Raw genomic sequence first — 21976 nt, 5'->3', positions numbered from 1 at the left:
AAAATTTTGGCGCAAAAACAGTTGGTCTAAAGTAAGCCAACCAATCGGTGATATAAAGTCAGACAGCAGTGTTTAAAGATGGGCCAAATTTATTATCCATCAGGAGCCACTGTGAAAAATTTGGCGCATCTAGTCTAATTCTAAGCTGCCTGATATTAGGATAGTGTTAGTAAATCTGCCCAAATATGTTTCAGATACTTAGGAGGGCACAGGGGATTCTGTAAAAAAATAATAATATTGGGTTAACCCCTTTAAAGCTATAATTCATGCTGCATGAACCTTACACTGAAGAGCTTCTATAGCTGTTCTTGCCCTGAAGCAACTAGTGTTTTACCATAAGAAAATGGTGGCTTTGTAGAGATTTGGGGTAAAAATACAACTTTACATACCATGTAAAACTGCTATTACACAAATGTATCCCTTTACTGCAGGGACCTTGCAAAAAACAGTAGATCCCTGCTTTGAATAAACTTATGCTTTAATAACTAACATCTATATAAGAACTTATTAGAATACAATTTGTATAATTTTCCAATACAGTTCATAATACATTGACATTACAACATTGACCAAACATCCATGGCAATGTGTTTTTTTATATATATAGATTTAGGAGTGTGACTCTCACTAGATTATGTAACATCTTTCCCTCATACATAATACAAGACTAGCAAGTTTTCACCCCCTGCTGAAGAGTGAGTGACTTCTGATCAGGGAGTTCAGCCTATTATATGCAGTATACAACATTTTGGCTCTTATCCCAGATAGAGCTTAAAATGTATTTATCTCTATGCTAGTGAAGACTGAGAGATGTGGGAACCATAGAATGCCCGCAATGCTTAAGAGCCATACACTATTTTATCACTTACAAGTATTTTCGGAAGCATTGTACCCTGTGTTACTTTGACCTAAATGAACTTAGGATTTGCAATGAATGATATCAACATCAATGACAGAGTAAGGGCTCATTTGGACGAGCGCGTTCCGCGTCCGTGTGCTGCCCGTTGAAATAACAGATAGCATACGAGCCCATGCAAATCAATAGGGCTATTCAGACATGCGTGATTTTTCACACAGCAAGTGTCCGTTACGAGAAACTCACTGCATGTCCTATATTGGTCGATTTTTGGAGACATTGTCGCCTATTGAAGTCTGGATGTGTGAAAAACATGGACAGCACACGGACGACATCCGTGTGCTGTCCGTGTTTCACGCATCAGTAGCTAAAAAATGCAGAGACATTTTTTTTAAAGTGCTTGCCAAGGAGAAACACAAACGTGAAAAACAGATGTCACACGCAAAGCACACTGATGCGGAACGGAAAGCACACTGACGGCACGCGGACATGAAATGCAGGAAATAGGGTCCCTTTCTTGCTCACGCAAATCGGTCATGCTCGTGTGAATGAAGCCTCAAACACAATGAAGTTATTAACCCATATCTGCCCGCGCCACATGAATTAACTGCCACTGTGCGTTCCTGCACAGAGTTCCATTGGCAAGATCGGACTGTGACAATGACAGCCCAATCCTGTACTGTGATAGAAAACTAAAAATAGTCATATCCCTGTCACAAACAACCCCTGAACACGTGCTGAGCACTGTAAACTCTGTGATGTCAGTATTAATAACACAGGGATTCTCTGTACAGAGAGTGCTTGAAAGCATGTAGAGAAGATGCATGCCTGTATATAAATATCACTGACAACAGCAATCTATGGGCTGTTACCATCAGATCACTGTTATCAGTGACCTGTTTATGGGTTGAGCAGGGAACACACAGATAATGTGTTCCCTGCTTACTTGTGGCCCCATAGTAAAAATAGATAAATAAATAATTAATTAATACAGTAAAATGTAAGGAAACACTAAAAGAAATAAATAAGATGAGAATTTTTTTTTTAAAAGCCCCTATCCCAAATATAGTGCACACCTCTCTGAATCGACACCCACCAATTTTAGATAGTCTGCGTAATACTTACGCATTTTGCTTGGGCGTCAGGTGGTAAGGCATTAAGACCTTCCTGTTAGGCAGAATGTACATTACGTCAAAATAACATAATTACTCCGGCCACCAATTTTAGTCTGTTCTACCTTGACCCTATCTACTTTTGTGCCTTAAAAATATTCTGTACTTGTTTGAATAGCATCCATGTACACATGCTTTGTTTTAAAGTTTTCATTATAGTAACATCATAACTTACCACAATATACACACATTGGACATAAATATGCACAGGAGAATTAAAGGATTAATTTTGGGGTAAAAATGGTTAATTGAGAACACTATCTTGAAGCAGAAGGTAAATTATGCCTCCCTCTATATTATAAATGAGAACGCTACATGTTCTTATTAGGATAGAAAGGATGGCCCAGCATTAAAACATCAGCACAGTATAATTCTTACCCTCCCTCAAGGATAATAGCAAATTGTAGTAATGTATCTGCTAGTTGTTGTTTGCAAGACAGTGAAATCAACTCCAGGAAGCACAAGTTGCTGCAAGGATGGTTATGATATTATGGTTGGTGTGACATACTTATCATTCCATCACATTAGATGACCATGTGAACTTCCCAATCTTCAAAAATATAGAGGTTTAGATGATTGTATAGATTAGAAGAGGGACAATCAGCTTGGTTCTAATGCTGCACTAACACATTAGACAGCCATCTTTCCCAAGTCCCCAAAAAACATGCAAACTCAAATAGTCTGCTTGTATATGCATGTTTTATTCAATAAAGAGAAGGAGATAATCCACTATTCGTCACCACTGACAGCACTTATCTCTTGGGGAAAGATATTACTTCTGACTGCACCATAAACATTTTTTTAAATGGACAGAGGTAAATGAGAATAAGAAATCTAACATGCACCATCCTTTTTTATTATTTTTTTATTTTAAATTTTCAAAAATAAAAATAAGAACAATACAACAAAAATCATATTGCCAGAATATCCAGTCAAATAGGTAATGCCAAGTACAGAGTTAGTACATGGCTTTAAATATCTCTGACAGGGCGCCCACTGGACCATTGATTAGCATCTGGAATTACCAAAACCAATATACAATAACCAGGTGGGAAAAATGGGGAGAAATAAAACAACCATAACACAAAAGAGAGGGACATAAGAAGGTAGGAGGAAAGGGGAAAAAGGAAGAAAAGGAAGAAAAAAAGGTAGGAAAAGGGAAGGCCTCCAAGAAAATTGTTAGTATTAAGGAAATATAGTAACTATAACCTCCCCTAGTAAGGGCGGGTTCACACATGGCGGAATTGCACTTAAATTCCGCTGCGGACACTCCGCAGCGTTAATCCGCAGCGGAGCCGTTTCTACATTGACTTTCACTTTAATTTAGCAGTGTTCGTTTACACGATGCGTACAATTCCGCTGCGGAGCATAGGCTGCGGAGCGGAATTTGGTGTCCGCAGCATGCTCTGTCTGTTGCGGAGCAGTGGCGGACTCATGGCGGAATTTCTCCATTGACTTCAATGGAGATTCAAAGTTCCGCAATGAAGTCCGCAGCTGTCATGCACATGTCATGTGTGCTGCGGATGCGTCTTGCTTTTTTTACTTGACATTTCTTCATTCTGGCTGGACCTATGTATTTCTAGGTCTACAGCCAGACTGAGGAAGTCAATGGGGCTCCCGTAATGACGGGAGCGTTGCTAGGAGACGTCTGTAAATAGTCACTGTCCAGGGTGCTGAAAGAGTTAAGCGATCGGCAGTAACTGTTTCTGCACCCGGGACAGTGACTACCGATCCCAATATACATGTATCTGTAAAAAAAAATGAAGTTCGTACTTACCGAGAACTCCCTGTTTCTGTCTCCAGTCCGGCCTCCCAGGATGACGTTTCAGTGTAAGTGACGGCTGCAGCCAATCACAGGCCAAGCACAGGCTGCAGCGGTCACATGGACTGGCGCGTCATCCAGGGAGGTCGGGCTGGATGCCGAAGGAGGGACGCGTCATAAAGACAACGGGCGGTAAGTATGAATTTCTTTTACTTTCACTAGGGAAAGTGCTGTCCCTTCTCTCTATCCTGCACTGATAGGGAGAAGGGAAGCACTTTTCCCGCAGTCCGCAGCAGCTAGTCCGCATCAATTTTCTGCACATTTTGTGCAGATCCGCAGCCGTAATCCGCAACCCGGATTAGGTGCGGCATTGATGCGGACAGTTGCGGAGGAATTCCGCCATGTGTGGTCATGCCCTAAGTGGAGCCTTATACTGACCACTAAGACCAGGTCGCTTTAAACAAAGAGACATCATCCCAGAAAGTTGACTGCACAGAGGCCTGAGGGAGCAGGGACTCTTCGCTAGAAATCTGCACCCAATCAAACACAATTGTAAGAGGCCTAACGTGATAATCAATGTTATTCACTTCACCTGTCAGTGGTTTTAATGTTATAGCTAGCTGATCAGTGCATATATATAAATGTTGACTTTTTTTTAAAATTAAAACAACATAGTTCCACAAAAACATAGATATGTAAAGTATAATCACAAATTTTGTTAACTTATATATGTGAAAAATTTTACGGAATGCTTAAATGGCTTTTCCCACTATAGTAAATGATAGCATAACCCTAGGACATACTATCCCATTCTGATCAATCTGGGTCCGACTGCTGTGACCCACACTGATCTTTGGAATAGAGGTGCTGTAGTACTAGATAAAAAAATGTGGCTCCTCTACAGAGTTACCTTGCATAGCGGCTCTCCTGCCACCCAAGAAAGTGACATTGTTCCCTATATTCACGAGATCCCAGAGGTTGGACCCCCACCAATCGTAATGTTATAGCATATACTAGTAATATGCCATATATATTCTAAAATGGGAATACTACTTTGACAACCAACAGTTAAAAACATTTATCGTATCAAGATTAAATATCAATAGTAGCATAACACCGAAAATGTGTTTAAAAGAAAGTATAAACCAGACATGATGTAATACATAAGTAAATCAAACAGTAAAACAGTAATTAAACAGTAATTCAAACAGTGTAGATGTTACATTATATCGTTTTGAGGTGTACATTTGCATAGTTACTAAGAGTAGATACTGTACAAAGGAAAACAAAATGGAAATTTCCCTTAGAAAGGGGAAAAAACTACTTCTTTGGCAGTTGTGACCAATTTCAACTTACCGTGGAAAATAATTATGAAATATGGATAAAAAAAATAATAAAAAATATAAAATAAAATAAATATATATGCGATTTAAAACGTTAATTACGCTATGTTTTGTAAATTAGACATAAATTTAAGCAAAATGGTAGCATTTCTCTTCTAATACAAGGCTTTCAAATCAAATATTTTCCGGTTAGGGTATGTTCACACTGAGTTTTTTTTACGAGTTTTTTTTATGCGGAAACCGCGCCGCAAAACTCGTCAAAAAATGGCCGAAAATGCCTCCCTTGATTTCAATGGGAGGCGGAGGCATCTTTTTCCCACGAGCGGTAAAACCGTCTTGCGGGAGAAAGAAAGGACATGCCCTATCTTCGGACGTTTACGCCTCTGACCTCCCATTGACATCATTGGGAGGCAGAGAAAGCGTATTTTGCTGAGCTTTACGCCCGCGGCGCTCAATGGCCGTGGGCGAAAAACGCAGCGAAAATCGGCGTGCAGGCAGAGGAAAATCTGCCTCAAACTTCCAAACGGAATTTTGAGGCAGAATTTCCGCCTGCAAAAAACTCTGTGTGAACCCGGCCTAATATATATTTCACAAGACATATAAACTCAGCTATATGGGAGTGAAATCAGCATATAATTATTAAATTGTAATAAATGTCCCTACTGACTTAGTGCTGTAACATTTAAATTAACTTTTTAAAAGTAGCTAACTCTGAAAATATGTCAATTATTTCATGTTTATTAGAATTTTGGAAATCAAAACATTCTAATTTCATCCTGAACACAAATTGTATAAAACCTACGGCACTGGAAAAAGAATAGCAATGAACTGGCAGATATGAGAAACAAACTTAGGTCTTATCAGAAGAATATTATAATTTTGGATTGAATCATTTGTGTGATTGCTCTCCATCTTCAAAGGGGCTCATCCACATGTATCGTAATTGCGTAATTGTGGTCGGAAAATACGCAGCAGAATATAGTAGCAGCAAAGTGGGTGAGATTTAACAAATCTCAGCCACACGCTGCGTAAAATTTCCGACCAGATATTGACCTGCGGTGCATATTTTTTGTACTGCAGCATGTCAATTCCTGCTGCGGAAAGTAGACTGAATTGCTGCATTTGTCACCATCTCACAGCATTGAGAAAAACGCAGCAAAATCTGCACCATTTTCTGCAGTTAAAAACGCAGGAAATGGTGCGGTTTTTAGGCAGCAGAAATCCTGCTACTTTCTGTGGAATTGATGCAGAAATTTTCTGCAGCAATTCCGTTATGTGTGGACAAGCCCTAAGTATCAAGATTTTACATTACAGAACTATTCCCACAACATTAAGGTGACACTGATATTCTTATACTACAAAATAGTAAATACAATATAAAGCATTTTTGTATACAAACATTTTGGTAAAGGTTAAATACACCTTTGAAAACATTGTTTTTTTTAACACAGCAGGATCGAGGAGTTATCGATCACATCTAAGTTCATAACTTAGATGTGATCGATAACAGGTGGACCCTGCCTGCCGGGATCTGCTGTCACTGAACCGGTCAGTGCCGCTCACCTGACGGAATCAGCTCTCAGTGCACGATACAGCTGCTCTGTATACAGAATATAAAGCAGCTACATCTCAAAAAGTTACAAATATTTTTTAATAAAAAGTATTTAGAAAGTTGCACCAATCACACTGATACACGTATCTATATATATATATATATATATATATATATATATATATATATATATATAAATATATATAACTTATTCAAATGTGTACATAGCCTTTATAAAGTAGTAACTTAGTAATTTAGAAAATTTAAAAGGAAACAGACCAGTAGCATAAGAGCTTAGAGCCAGATGGATGGCATCTTACTACATGTTTCTGGCTATTATCTAATTTTAGATCAGTCCAGAGATAGCAATAATGTCACTTATTTTCCACTGACCTTCTAGAGACTAACAAAACTAATGGTTGTCTTCATTTTCAGGAATATATTCTGCATTCTGGTGCTAGTTTTTCCAAATAAGAAAGCAGTTGCTCGTAGTTCTCAGGGACTGGTCCAATACCCCACTTCACATAAAATATAAAGGAAAAGCCACATCACTCTTCAAAAGCAACATTTAGCCTTAATTCACCATGTGTTTTTACCATGATGTTTCATTGCAAAAAGGCTCATTGAAAAGTGAAGCGTTGCGGTGGAAACACTTGTTGAATAAAGGGTGAACCTTGCTTTTGAAGAGTGCGATAGGAAATGTAGAAATAAAGAGTCAGAGTAACTTTTTATGTAATATGGTTCACAGTTTTTCTAAGCTTGTATAAAGAGAACAAATAAAAATGCATAACAAACATTTTAGGCTAATAGCCAGTGCAAATGTGTCGGGGAGGCAGAAGTTTTGACAAGGTGACACACTTGTGCTATTCAGGTAGTATTCCTGTGAAAGAGATAATTGGTCATGTAGCTTGTAGGAATAGTTGATTTTCTATGTAGTTTTAGTTAGTGGGAAATAATAGCGGAAGGGCTTTGCTTTTTCTTCATATTGGTGCTAGTTTTTCCACTATCTTTCTTTAAATTGAAAGCATAATTTAAATTGCTTAGAGAACTAAGAAAAAAAAAACACAAAAAAAAAACCAGTGTTGGAATCAAATGTTTAAGCTTTGCACAAAAGCAAGTCTAAATTAAATGCTAATTTTGTGTACCGAAAAATGATACAAAAAAATTATAAAAACCGAAATGCAAAAAATAAGAGCTCACATAGAACAGTGAAAAAAAAATGATGGCTCTCGGAATGCAGTAAGGCAAAAATCTAAAAATATGCTGCATCCTCAAGGCCAAGAATCTTGGGTCTCATTGCTGCTAGCACCATTATTTTGGATACATCTATGGGTTTTGTATTTTAAATCAACTTTCATATGGTTTTATTTTAACCTCTGAAATATTCAGCAATTCCAAGCAATTGATTATTTTCAACATATGCAAGATCACAATGATCTAATGTCTTAAAACATGTTAAGTAAGAAGTGTTACTGATGTCAATAGCAGCCAACCAGATTTCAGCTTTCTTTTTTCATGGTTAAAGGGAAAGTGTCACGAATTTTTTTTTTTTTATATGTTTTGGATTTTAGTGTGTTATTAAAATCTATTTTATTTATTTGTGTTTTTGTGCTTTACTTTCTCCTTTTTTCTGACTTTTACTTCTCTATGGGGCTGCCATTTTTTTAAAATCTCTGTATGTGTTGATTAACGACACATACAGAGATGGAATACGGCACATACATCCCCATAGTGAATGCGAACGGGAGCCGTTCCATTCACTATCGCATACGCCATCTGTGTAAAAACCCACACAGTCCAAATGGAAGGTTTTTCGGCAGTGCGGCATCCGGCGCCATTTTCATGTCGACCGGAAGCCGCGGCCGGACAGTAAGATGACAATTTCCGGTCGCGGCTTTCGTCCATATGTTCAGAAGCAAGGACTAGGAGCGGAGGGAGCGGAGGCAGCAGCGACGGCAGGAGCAGGTAAGTTATGTTTGTGTATGTTCGTGTTATACTGTGTGATTACCACTGTATCTAATCCCCCTACACTGTGCATTCGCTGAAAAAATGGCGGCACACAGTGTAGGAGGTTTGAACATTCGACCCCCTCCTTTCTCCTGGCACTAGCCAGGATAAAGGAGGGGGCATTGTTTGGGCACACTAGAGCGAGTGTGTCTTCTCCAATTTTGCAGCATAAAGCAATGAGGTTGCTATACCACATGCCAATGCTGCAATTTTGGGAACTGCTCCCTCTAGTGACCAGCACATGGAAATGTTATAAATTAGAATCTAAATTTATAATATTTCCTGACTTGTGAAAAAATTAAAAAAATTATAACAATGTGTAATCATTTATATACTAACTGTTTAACTGAAAAAAATATATACATTTTTCTAGCGACACATTCCCTTTAAGGTTATGTTAACACTTGTGTTGTGGTTTTAATCCATACTGGAAACCACAAGCATAGTCGAATCCGTCACATGAGGGATACCATCGGCGCGCAATGAACCCCATTGCCTACAATGGGGTATGTTGAGTTCCGCCATGGTTTCCATCGCTTTTACAGTAATAATTTGCAGCATGCAGCCTTATTTTACACATCAAATCTTCCGGGACTGCATATGGAGGCTGCAAATGAAACCTCTAATGGTAGTGTGAACACAGTCTAAAAAGCAACAAAGAAATCTCATTGGTTGCTTTAGGGAATACTAACATTAAAGTTTAATTCCCTCACCATAACTCCCCTTTACCATTGTAACAAAACCCTCTAGCTCTATGCACTTTGTATGTAACCATGATCGTTGGGTCTGTTAGGAGAATAGACTCCTATAAATCATCAAAGTATTGATGTATTTGTATCTTGGGGTCTCTCATAGTAAAATCTACACTAACTTTCCTTCTTGACTTTGTATTCAGTACAAAAAAATAAATCTTGAAAAGACGGTGTTTCTGGCAGCCTCATTAATAGCCGTGCCTTGCAGCATGAAACTAAAGAGAAATCTCTTAATAGATAACAATTTTGGAAAGTAAAAAGAAATCACTCAGTAACATAAAAGATATTAGCTATTAATGGATATATTTTATAGTGGTAAACAATTAAAATGTTCGGAACAAAGATTTAAATGAAAAACAGTCTTCAGAATGCAAATCAGTCCTGAGAAAAAGCAAAGAAATATGTAACCTTGTAAATCATTGCGCACAAATGATGCAGCCTACACTTACAAATAATATCACCCTGTGAGTTTCCTCATTAAAAAAGGAAAGCCGACAAAAATTTATAGCTTACCGTCTGTACTTTGGCTGGATGGATGTACTCTATACTTTTCAGTCATTAGTCCTCCTTAATTTAAAGGTACATTAATGCTGCTATTCCCCATGTAACACTGTTTAGTTCCCTATAATATATTTGCAAACAACCAATATGAAATTAATTTATTTAAAATAATATCTGCCTTATGCACAAGATTAGTTCTCTGTATATATTTGGTTTAACAGTATGATATTTAATATAAAAGTTAAGAGAAGGTTCAAAATTATATTTCGCACTTGATGATCACCCAGAATTTCTTCCTAAAAAAAACCTACCGATTAAGGACTGTTAATTAAGAAAAAAGAAGAAATTCCAAAGATACAATAAGGAATTTTGTGAGTATAGGAATTATGTTGCTCTAAATTGCAGCACAAAGCTTTACGTAGTAAAAACTTGTATCTATCAACGTCAATAGTTAAAACTGAATCTAAATAAGTGAATTGTGATGCTTTCTTTATACTGCTCTCTACAATCCACTTCTGGCTAAAGTGCATTTTGTGAACAAGGCTTTACACACACACACACACACACACACACACACACACAACACACGTGTAGGGCCCTTTTCACACAGTGTAGTTTTAGTACAGCTTTCACATTTCTGTTTTAACCAGAAGATTTACATTTAGATGTAGCGTACCTTTAGTCTTTGATATCTTGCAGTTCTGAGCCAGAAATAAGTGCCAAGCCATAAAGAAAAACTGCTCCTAAACTACACTGTGTGAACACAGCCTTAGGCACATTGTGGTGCGGTTTTTCTAATGGAATTTCAGCTGCAGGAGGAAAGCGCTCATACTTACCCACTTAGTCTTGTCTGCGTGTAGTCCAGCCTCCTACGATGACGTTGCAGGCTATGTGATGCTGTAGCCTATGATTGGCTGCAGCAGTCACATAGGGTGAAACGTCATCCCAGAAGGCCGCGATTACACCGCAGAAGTCACAACACTTGGCTTTCTGTTGCGGGTTTTGCAACGGAAAATTAACAACGCAGCATAAATTGACATGTTGTGGAATTAAATTCTGCACAGCAGGTCAATTTATTAACGTTTAGTCTGCATTTTTTTCCGCAGCGTGGGCATGAGATTTTCTAATTCTCATCCACTTTGCTGCTACTACAAATGCTGCGGAATTTCCGCACACAATTCTGATGCGGAAATTCCGCAGAGTTTACGCAACATGGGAATCCGGCCTTAGGATTTATGCAAACAACCTAGTAATGGCTCTGAACAATGTCCAACTTCAGTTTTAAGACTTTAGACCCATACTCTAGCTCTGCGTGCCTCCAATTTCATATATACAGAAAAACAAAAATGGGACATGTTCCATTAGATGCATTATGTAATATGTAGAGTTTCACCTGCAGAAGCATTGCAAGGGCACATGTACCATAAAGACAGAGGGTGAGGCTGTTATAACGCTTCTGGAGAGAGGGAACCAACTAATTTTGGCTGCGTCGTTTATTTTAATTAAGTAAGTATTCTGTTTCCAAAGACCCTACAGTGCTAGTAAACAAGGTTTTGGAGAATTAACCCAAGGATCATAGTAAGGAGATGGGGTGGTAAATCTAGTCCTCTGTTTCAGGTGGTTAGCAATAAAGTGGTGTCAACCAACACCAGAAGTGAGCAACCTACCTCTAGCTACTCCTCTAAATTTTAAAGGGGTTGTCCAGTCCTAAGAAATTGATGGCCTATCCTCAGGATAGGCCATCAATAACTGATTGGTCGGGGTCCGACTCCAGACATCCCTGTCGATCAGCTGTTTTGAATGGGTCACAACGCTCATACGAGCACTGTTTACCCTTTATTTCCTTTACTGCTGACACTGTGAATTGCCGACACACATGTAGTGGTGGTTCACAGTATTACAGCCATCTCCTATTCACTTCACTGGCAGAAGGTTGTAATACTGTGAACCGCCACTACAAGTGTGTCGGCAATTTACAGTGTGAGCAGTAAAACAAATTAAAGTTAAGCAGCGCTCGTATGAGTGCTGTGACCTCTTCAAAACAGCTGATAGGCAAGGTTGCCTGGAGTTGGACCCCGACTGATCAAATATTGATGGCCTATCCTGAGGATAGGCCATCAATTTCCTAGGAGTGGACAACCCTTTAAGCAGGAATGTTTGTATTCACTCAGTTAACAGGGATCTTAAAAATGTTGTGGAATTCATACACAAAGTATATGAGAAAGTTACAAAACTTCTCTTTAAACGATAACTAAGCTTTATTTACATAAAATTGGAGAATCCCTTTAAGAATCATATAAAATATCAGGATACACTCTTATATTTAATTCAGTGGACAATTATTCAATAAATTAGATTTTACACTTTATGCCGTGCTTTGTTTGCACATTTGGTGTCATTTTATAATATGTTCTGCAATATTCAGGTGCTATTAAAATATGCATCACGATTTACTTCATCAAGATATGTGAATTATGTAAAGAAAAAATAGAGCAAGTATTGAATATTTCATCTTGTGTCTCATCAGATCAACGTATGAAAACATTTTAAAAGTCTTACTGTAGCTATATTTTTGTCGCCGGCGTCACTGCTTGATGAATTAAGTGATGTACAAGTTATAATTAGAAACTGCTTGTCAAAGTGGGTTTCTCTTTTTGTTTGAAATGAAATGCTTTGAAGAAGTTTTTCAGGATGCTAAAATGAACTCCGTTCTTTCTTCTTTTAAAGATTTCCATCCCGAGATCTCTTTGCTTGACATACAAGGTGGTTAGAGAGGCAATCAGAACATTAAAGTGATCTCATGTGAAGACGCTAAGTTCAATGGCAAATGAAGATAAATGCCATTAGTTTTCCTTATTTAGTGTAAGTGTATTACCCAGTGTTGCTCTCTCCTTTGATATTCCTGGCTTCCATTGCCTTAGCTATTTCTGCATATCTTTTGGAAAAGATCTATTGACTAAGCTTTCTTAATACATTTTGAAAGAGGTAGAGATCATACACAAGTACAAGACGCTACTGGATTATAGGTAAACAAGGCTCATCAAGGTTTATAGCAATAATACTAGATACACATGCATATTTTAATTCCTGGTCCCCAATCCAGAACCTGTAAGTTTCCACTATAAGGCAGCATTTATAGTACTGGTCTCCTTACATAGGACAGAGGAACCATGTGGAACCTTTATTTACGCCCTAGCCTTCAGATCACACATCCGAGCCTTTACCACCTTCTGCCGCCTCTACCTCAAAAAGCCAATAACAATGCTGTATACTGTACGTACGGTACAAGGATAAGGATCTGTACGACTTTGACAAGTGCCAAATTGTGATGGCTGGAGAACTGGATCAGAGGATCACCAAAACTGTAGGTCTTGTGGGGTGTTCCCGGTATGCAATGGTTACAACCTACCAAGAGTGGTTCAAGGAATGTCAACCGGTGAGTCAGCAAAAGGATAATGGGCAAAAAAGGTTCATTGATTCGCATTGGGAAGTGAAAGATAGCCCATTTGGTCCAATCTCACAGAAGAGCTGTTAAAGCTGGCTATGATGACGACGTGTCAGAACACAGAACATCATAGCTTGCTGAGTTTGGGCCTACATAGCCACAGACCAATTAGAGAATGCCCGTACTGACCCTTGTCTTCACAAAAAAGCACATGAGCATCAGAAATGGAAGAAAGTGGTCTAGTCTGATGAATCCCATTGTATTTTATATCATGTGGATGGCCGGGTGCATGTGCTTTGTTTACTTAGGGAAGAGATGTCAACAGGATGCACTATGTGAAGAAGAAGGCAAGCTGGCAGAGGTAGTGGGATGCTCTTTCCAATGTTCTGCTGGGAAACCTAGTGTCCTGATATTCATGTCGATATAACTTAGACATATACTGCCTACCTGCGTTTTTGCCACTTTTTTTGACGAGTTTTGTGCGTGTTTTTGGCACGTAATTAGGGCTCCCATTGACTATGGGGATTAGGCGCGTTTTCGGCACATTTGACGTGCCAATAAATTGACATGATGCTTCTTTTTCACACAACCCGTTTTTTAAACACGTGAAAACAACGCGTCATATGCACTATAGTGCGCTTTCCCATTGATGTCAATGAGAAGCTTAAAGCATGCGTTTTCATGCGTATAACGCGTCTAAAAAAAAAGTCAAATACACGCCATGTGAACAAGGCCTTAAAGGATCTGCTGCTAACAGCTTGCTGCCTGACACCACAGGACATCTCCAGAGGTTTGTGGAGTCCACGTGCATGGCAGCACGAGGGGGATCAACATAATATTAGGCAGGTGGTTTTAATGTTATGGCTGATTAGTAAATATATATATATATATATATATATATATATATATATACAGGGGCGTAACTAGGAAAGACTGGGCCCCATAGCAAACTTTTGACTGGGGCCCCCCTCCTCTGGGTATCACATAACCCCCCCTTGTAGATAGTGCCTCCCTATATATTCCACCACGCAGCACCCCTATAGATAGCACCATACAGCCCCCTGTAGATAACATCATACAGCCCCCTGTAGATAACGTCATACATCCCCCTGTAGATAACATCATACAGCCCCCCCTGTAGATAACGTCATACAGCCCCCCTGTAGATAACGCCATACAGCCCTCCCCCTGAAAACGCCATACAGCCCTCCCCTGCAGATAACGCCATACAGCCCCCCTGCAGATAACACCATACAGCCCCCCTGTAGATAATGCCAGACAGCCCACCCTCTGAAGATAACACCATACAGCCCCCCCTGTAGATAACGCTATACAGGCCCCCTGTAGATAACTCCATACAGCCCTCCCCCTTTAGATAACGCCATACAGCCCCCCCTGCAGATAACGCCATACAGCCCCAAACACCCCCTTAAGATAACGTCATACAGCCCTAAACCCCCTGTAGGTAACGCCTGCAGGATAGGGGATACATGTGTGATCGCTGGCAGCGATAAATAGAACAGGGGACCGAAAGTCGCCCGAAGTTCTCCATGACAAACCTCAGACTTCCGGCGTCTGCGCAGTTCAATAAAAATGAAAGGAGCGCTGGTCACGCATGCGCACAAGCGTGACCAGGGCACAATTCTATGGAGCTGCTGACAGACCCCGGAAGTCCAAGGTTTGTCATGGAGAACTTTGGGGGCTTTCGGTCCCCTGTTCTCCTTATCGCTGGGCGTCCCAGCGATCTCACATGTATCCCCTATCCTGTGGATAGTGGATGCATGTCTTTTGTAGGAACAACCCCTCCAGTGGCGTCGCGCTGTAGCAGCCATAGCGGCTGCTAGCGGAACCTCCGGCCATGCTGCGGGGCACGTAGCAGCCGCTACGGCTGCTATAGCGGTAGTTACCCCACTGTATATATACAGTATATATAGTATAATTAAAACTTGCTGAGTAATGACAACTATGCATTCTTTAACTATCAAGTTTTAAACTGAGAATTACCAGAGTCAGTTTAAAATAATAGATCATTACAATTTTGCAGAGGCTGCAACATAGTTTAAAATGATTAATTATTGTTTAAATGTCAAATGTAGAAAATGGAAATCTTTCAGCCGTCACATGGCAGGTGAAAAGTGATTTTAAAAATAATAAAAAATTGATCACCATTTCAAACTGTGACAATTTATTTTAAATTTGCAAGTCGAACTGTATAATTTAAGTAATGTATAAGTTAATCACAATTAATTCATAATTTATTCTCTAGTTTTAAAATGATCCTTGACAAACATCTTCCTAAATGAAGTTTTAATGGCCTCATTTTTGCTCTTTCTACTTGTAAGGTAATTTCATATTATTTTCATCCTTTTTAAACTGGGATTTGCATTTATATTTCTGTAATTCCTGGCATGACAGGTATATTTCTTAAAAGAGTATTTTCAACCTGTTTTTATTCACGCTGCATTTTAAGCTCAAGGAGAAACTTGGTTGCAACTTACCATTCCAGATACACTATAAGTACAAAATTATTTTGGCCACCTAAACATAACACCTACAGGAGCTTTTATGACATCCTATTAATAATCCATAGGTTTAATATGGAGTTGGTCCCACCTTTGCAGCTAAAACAGCTCCCAATCTTCTGGGAAAGTTTTCTACTACATTCTGGAGTGTGTCTGTGATAATTTTTGCCCATTCATCCAGACGAACATTTGTGAGGTCAGAAACTGATGTTGTATGAGAGGGCCTGGATCGCAATCTCCCTATCTAGTTCATCCCAAAGGTGTTAGATGGGGTTGAGATCAGGCCTCGGTGTGGGCCATTCAAATTTTTACACGCCAAACTCACCCATCCATGCCTTTGTGCACCATGGACTTTGCTCTGTACACTGGCGCACAGTCATGCTGGAACAGAAAAAAGCCTTTCACAAACTGTTCCCACAAAGTTGGAAGCATAAAATTGTCCAAAATGTCTTGGTATGCTAAAGTATTAAGATTTTTGCCTGTACTAGAACTAAAGGACCTAGGCTAACCCCTAAAAACAGCATTATCTCTCCTCCACCAAACTTTACAGTTGGCACAAAGCAGTCAGGCAGGTAACATTCTTCTGGCATTTGCCAAACCCAGACTCGTCAATCAGACTGCCAGATAGAGATGCCTGATTTGTCACCCCACAGAACAAGTTTTCACTGCTCCAAAGTTTAGGGGTGGTGTGCTTTACACCACTCCATCCGATGCTTGGTGTTGTGCTTGGTGATGTAAGACTTGTATGCTGCGGCTCAGCCATGGAAAACCGTGCCATGGAGCTCCCGGGGCACAGTTTTTGTGTGGATGTTAATGACAGAGGAGGTTTGGAACTCTACAGTTATTGAGTCAGCAGAGTTTTGGAGACTTATACACTATTCACCTCAGCAATCGACAACCCCGTTCTGTAACTTTACAGTGGTCTGCCACTTTGTGGTAAGTTGCTGCTGGTTCTAAACGCTTCCACTTTGCAATAATACCACTCACAGTTGATCGTGGAATATCTAGGAGAAAAGAAATTTCACGAACTGACTTTTTGCAACGGTGTCATTCTATTACATTGAGCTCTTTAGAGTGGCCAATTCTCTCACAATTGTTTGTAAAGGAAGACTGCATGTCTAGGTGCTCAATTTTGTATTACCGTGGCAATGAGACTGAATGAAACACCTAAATTCAAAGACTAAGAAGTTTGTCCCAAAACTTTTGTCCATATAGTGTATTTTATTATTAGACCTCATGGGCAGGGCTGTCTTACCTATTCATGTTGTGCAGACCCATAATATTGCATTCACGGGTCCCTATGTACCTCCATGAAGCATTGCACCTAGGGGTAGAATACAGTGCCACATGGAAGCACTTTCAACATAGGAAAAAACATCTACCTTGAGCAAAATCTAAAATGCTCTGCTCCAGAATGGTAGGGCGAAACAAGTAAGAAATAACTAAAGGTAGAGAGATTGAAATGCTGATCAACTTAATACACTAGACATCAGCAAGTGACCTTAAACTCACTGGGCATCAGGGACTACTCTTCTGAGTACCACCATTTTAGGTGGTTAGATGTTGCAGGAGGCCAAGCATTGCAATTTTAGGTCACATTTATCAAAGCAGATTTTTGTTTATTTTAATATTGATATTGGTCCACAGTACCCTTTCTAACCTTTACATACTGACACATGCACACACACACACACACTACTGACAATAAACCAATGACTTTAAAAGTCAGCTTGCCACCCCTGTCAGAAGAGCTCTTTTAAATGAGTACTTGGAGACCAAAGTCTAGGAATTAAGACAAAGAGAGACGTTCCTCCAAGTTTATTATGTTGCTGTTGTCATTTTGATAAATTCGGCACAATTTGCACCATTTTATCCAACCTGGAAATCTTGCAACACTATTAGATAAATTACTCCCTTTGCCTTTCGATTACCTCTCCTTTTTTCTACTTGAGTGAGGCTATGTTCACATCTGCGTCAGGGCTCCGTTACGACGTTCCATCTGAGCTTTCTGTCAGAATGGTGCCCTGACTGAAACATTCGGAAACCTATGGTTTCCGTTTCCAGCACCATTGATTTCAATAATGACGGATCCAGTGCCAATGGTTTCCGTTTGTTTCAGTTAGGGTCCTGTTCTGACGGAAAACTCAGACGGAACGTCAGAATGGGACCCTGACGCAGATGTGAACGAAGCCTCAGTGGGTGGGTGGGTCTTGTTTAGATTCATAGTCTGGAAACTTTTTTTTTTATCAAAGTGCTATTCACAAAAGAGGGTTTGTGAGAGTACATGATTGGAGGTAATCCTCTGCAGACTAAATTCACCAGCCTCCGTCATTTACTTACGATGGATTCATGACTTATTATTTTCATATCTATATTATAACGAACTACTGTTGGGTGGCAGAAGGACTAGGTAAGAATAGGCTTTTATCATATGAATGTAAACATGACGTTTTTAATTTCCTGTCAGCAAGGGGAATTTTTTCAAATAGTGAGAAATTTGTCAATTATATCATACATTAGTTTAACAAATTTTCACCATACAATAAAGCGTTCAGCTGAAATGTGCATTGGTGTTGAGGCCACCACTGAGGTCTGTATTTTGTACATCTTACTGTGTTATTGTGATTGTACTCCTTGGAGCATTGGGTATTTACTCCATATACTGATGTAACAATTCTTTATTAGGGATATACAGACATAAAATACATAAAAGGGGACCACATTATCCACACAAAATGCATCCCCACATTGACCCGGTCAAAACCTCACAAAAGTGCAAGCATAGTGCAGAAAAGGGGAGCCAATACATTATAGACAAGGTAAAACATGAGCACAAAATGTACATGGTACAAGAAAGGCTATAGATTGAAACTTGAAGTAAAGAGAGGTATACAGACCAGGACTAGGGGAGAACCAACCCCAACACATGTTTCACATGTATCTTCTTTGGGGGCTACTTGTGAAACATGTTTTACCTTGTCTATAATGTATTGGCTCTCCTTTTCTGCACTATGCTTGCACTTTTGTGAGGTTTTGGCCAGGTCAATGTGGGGATCCATTTTGTGTGGGTAATGTGGTTCCCTTTTATGTATTTTATATCTGTATATCCCTAATAAAGAATTGTTACATCAGTATATGGAGTAAATACCCAATGCTCCAAGGAGTACAATCCCAATAGCACAGTAAGATGTACAAAATACAGACCTCAGTGGGCAACACATTTTTAGGATTTTTATATTTTACACAATTTCTTTTTATCTTTATCTTTTCCATAGAGTAAATCTTTAGATTAGAATGTATAGTTGTATGGTGAAAATATGAGAGAGATACTGAATTTTGGGAAAAGCATGCTGTTGACAATTCTTCTTCCATCTATTATTGCTCTACTGAAATATTGTTTTAATGTTTAGCAGAGACTGTTATGAGTCTAAAAATATTCCCACACATTTTACCATTTCTACCTTTTGTGAATGAGGTGCTTTAGATGGCAAATATTTGAATCTATGGAATGCTCTCATGTTATTTTAAAAGCTTATGAATGAAGGAACTGGGAATCAAACCTTTATTTTATATGAGATATGTGCCCATTATTGGCCTTCATTTAAACATTGAGGCCCTATTTACATGACAGGGATTCCCAGCCATGTGACGGCCGTTTTTTGTATGGCCTTCACACGGCCGCAGTAGGAACAATAGACCCCAAATGGGGCTATTCACACAGCCGATTTTTTTGACGGCCCGGTAAACCAGGCCATCAAAAAATGGAGCTTTCCCGATATTCGGCCGTTCTTCTCCCCGAACTGCTCCCATAGAAGTCTATGGGGCCATGTAAAGCACAGCTGTCACTCGGATGTGATCCGAGTGACGGTCGAGCTTTCTGCTGCTCGCTCGCTTCTCCTTCTCACAGTGTGAAGTGAATGTGAGGAGGAGGATGAGGAGGAGGGTATTTTTTTGCTCCCTGTAGGAGGGAAATCCCTAATTCCCAGCCACAGCGTTGTCAAAGATGTGGCCGGGGATTTCGCTCCAGGAGAAGTCCCTAACTTCACTGTCCATATATGGACAGTCACGTCGGGGACTTCTCCTGGAGTGGTCCCCTACTCCTGAAGCGGAATCCCCGTCACTGTGGCCAGTGATTTTGATCCAGGAGAAGTTCCTGACTTCACTCTCCATATATGAACATTGAAGTCAGGGACTTCTCCTGGAATGGTCCCCTTCAGTGGCGCTATCTACAGGAAGGTAGGGGGTGCCATATATGTGGGGTGCTATGTAAAAGGGGGCTTTGTAGCACTGCCTACAGGGGGCTGTGTGGCACTACCTACAATGGTGGGCAGTGTGGCACTACCTACAAGGGGGTTTGTGTGGCACTACCCTCAAAGGGGCTGTGTGGCACTACATACAGGGGGGCTTTGTGGCACTACCTATGAGGGCGCTGTGTGGAACTACCTACAAGGTGGGCTGTGTGGCACTATCTATTAGGAAGGCTGTGTGGCATTACCTAACGGGGGCTGTGTGGCACTACTTACAGGGGGAATGTGGCAAAATCTACAGAGGGCAGTGTGTGGCATTATCTTCAGAGGGAAGAGTGTGGCAAAAAATGTACAAATGAAATTCATCCATTTTTTAAACAGACAAGGAAAAAAACTGATACAAAATGTGTCAAAATCGGCTGTTAAAAATGGAAACACGGCCCAGAACGGAAACGGAACGGATGCAAAATGGATGCAAAACAGATGCAAAATGGCCGAGAAAAACTGACCAAAACGCACGTTATTATTGGCTGACACTCGGACCCTGTCGTGTGAATAGTACCTTAGTCAAGAGCTTGTATTGTACTGTATCGGAATAGTATACTCTTAGGCCTTATTCACACGACAGTGATAAACGTTTTCAGAACAATCATGTTCTATGGGTGTATTCACATGGCCGTTTTTAACGGCCCGTGAATAATGGCCGACAAAAAATAGAACATGTCCTATTTTTGGCCGTTTTAACGGCCTGACGGCCCTCATAGAAGTCATTAGATCAGTTTTTAATGGCTGTCAATACATGTAACAACCATTAAAAATGGATCTGTGACATAGGGATTTGCAAGGGAACTACTAGTTCCCTTGCTGGCTATCGGCGGCGCGATGACACATACTCACCAATGCAGCGCCAACTTCTTCTGGTCTGGTCGCTAGCCTTATGGGTTCTGTGAAGGCGACGCGATGACGTAATAGCACCGCCTTCGCTTATCCCGTGAGACTAGCGACCAGATCAAAAGAAGACAGCCCTGCATCGTGAGTAGGTGTCGTAACGTCGCCTCAGATCCCGTGAAGACGAGGGACCTTACCTGAGGACAGCGCTGCATCAGTGAGTATGTAGGGCATTCATGTCGGGCTGTGTGGCGTCATATACATTGGGGCTGTGTGGCATCTACAGGGGGGCTGTGTGTCATCTACAGGGGGGCTGTGTGGAATCTACAGGGAGGTGTGTGGCATCATATACACGGAGGCTGTGTGGCATCATATACAGGGGGTCTGTGTGGCATCATATACTGGGAGGCTGTGTGGCATCTACAGTGCGGCTGTGTGGCATATACAGGGAGGTGTGTGGCAAATACAGGGAGGTTGTGTGGCATATACAGGGAGGTATGTGAAATCATATAGAGGGAGGTGAGTGGCATCATATACAGGGAGGCTGTGAAGCATCATATACAGGGGGTCTGTGTGGCATCATATAAAGGGAGGCTGTGTGGCATCATATAAAGGGAGGTGTTTGGCATCATATACAGGGAGGTGTGTGGCATATACAGGGAGGCTGTGTGTCATATATAGGGAGGCTGTGTGGCATCATATACAGGGAGACTGTGTGGCATCATATACAGGGAGGTGCGTGGCATCATATACAGGGAGGTGTGTGGCATCATATACAGGGAGGTGTGTGGCATCATATACAGGAAGGTGTGTGGCAACATATACAGGGAGGTGTGTGCCATCATATACAGTGAGGTGTGTGGAATCATATACAGGAGGTGTGTGGCATATACAGGGAGGTGTGTGGAATCCTATACAGGAGGTGTGTG

The sequence above is a fragment of the Rhinoderma darwinii genome, chromosome 8 (genome assembly GCF_050947455.1).
Source record: "Rhinoderma darwinii isolate aRhiDar2 chromosome 8, aRhiDar2.hap1, whole genome shotgun sequence".
In the NCBI taxonomy this organism is placed as follows: domain Eukaryota; kingdom Metazoa; phylum Chordata; class Amphibia; order Anura; family Rhinodermatidae; genus Rhinoderma; species Rhinoderma darwinii.
The sequence above is the reverse complement of the archived record's forward strand: the minus strand, read 5'-3'. Positions refer to the sequence as shown.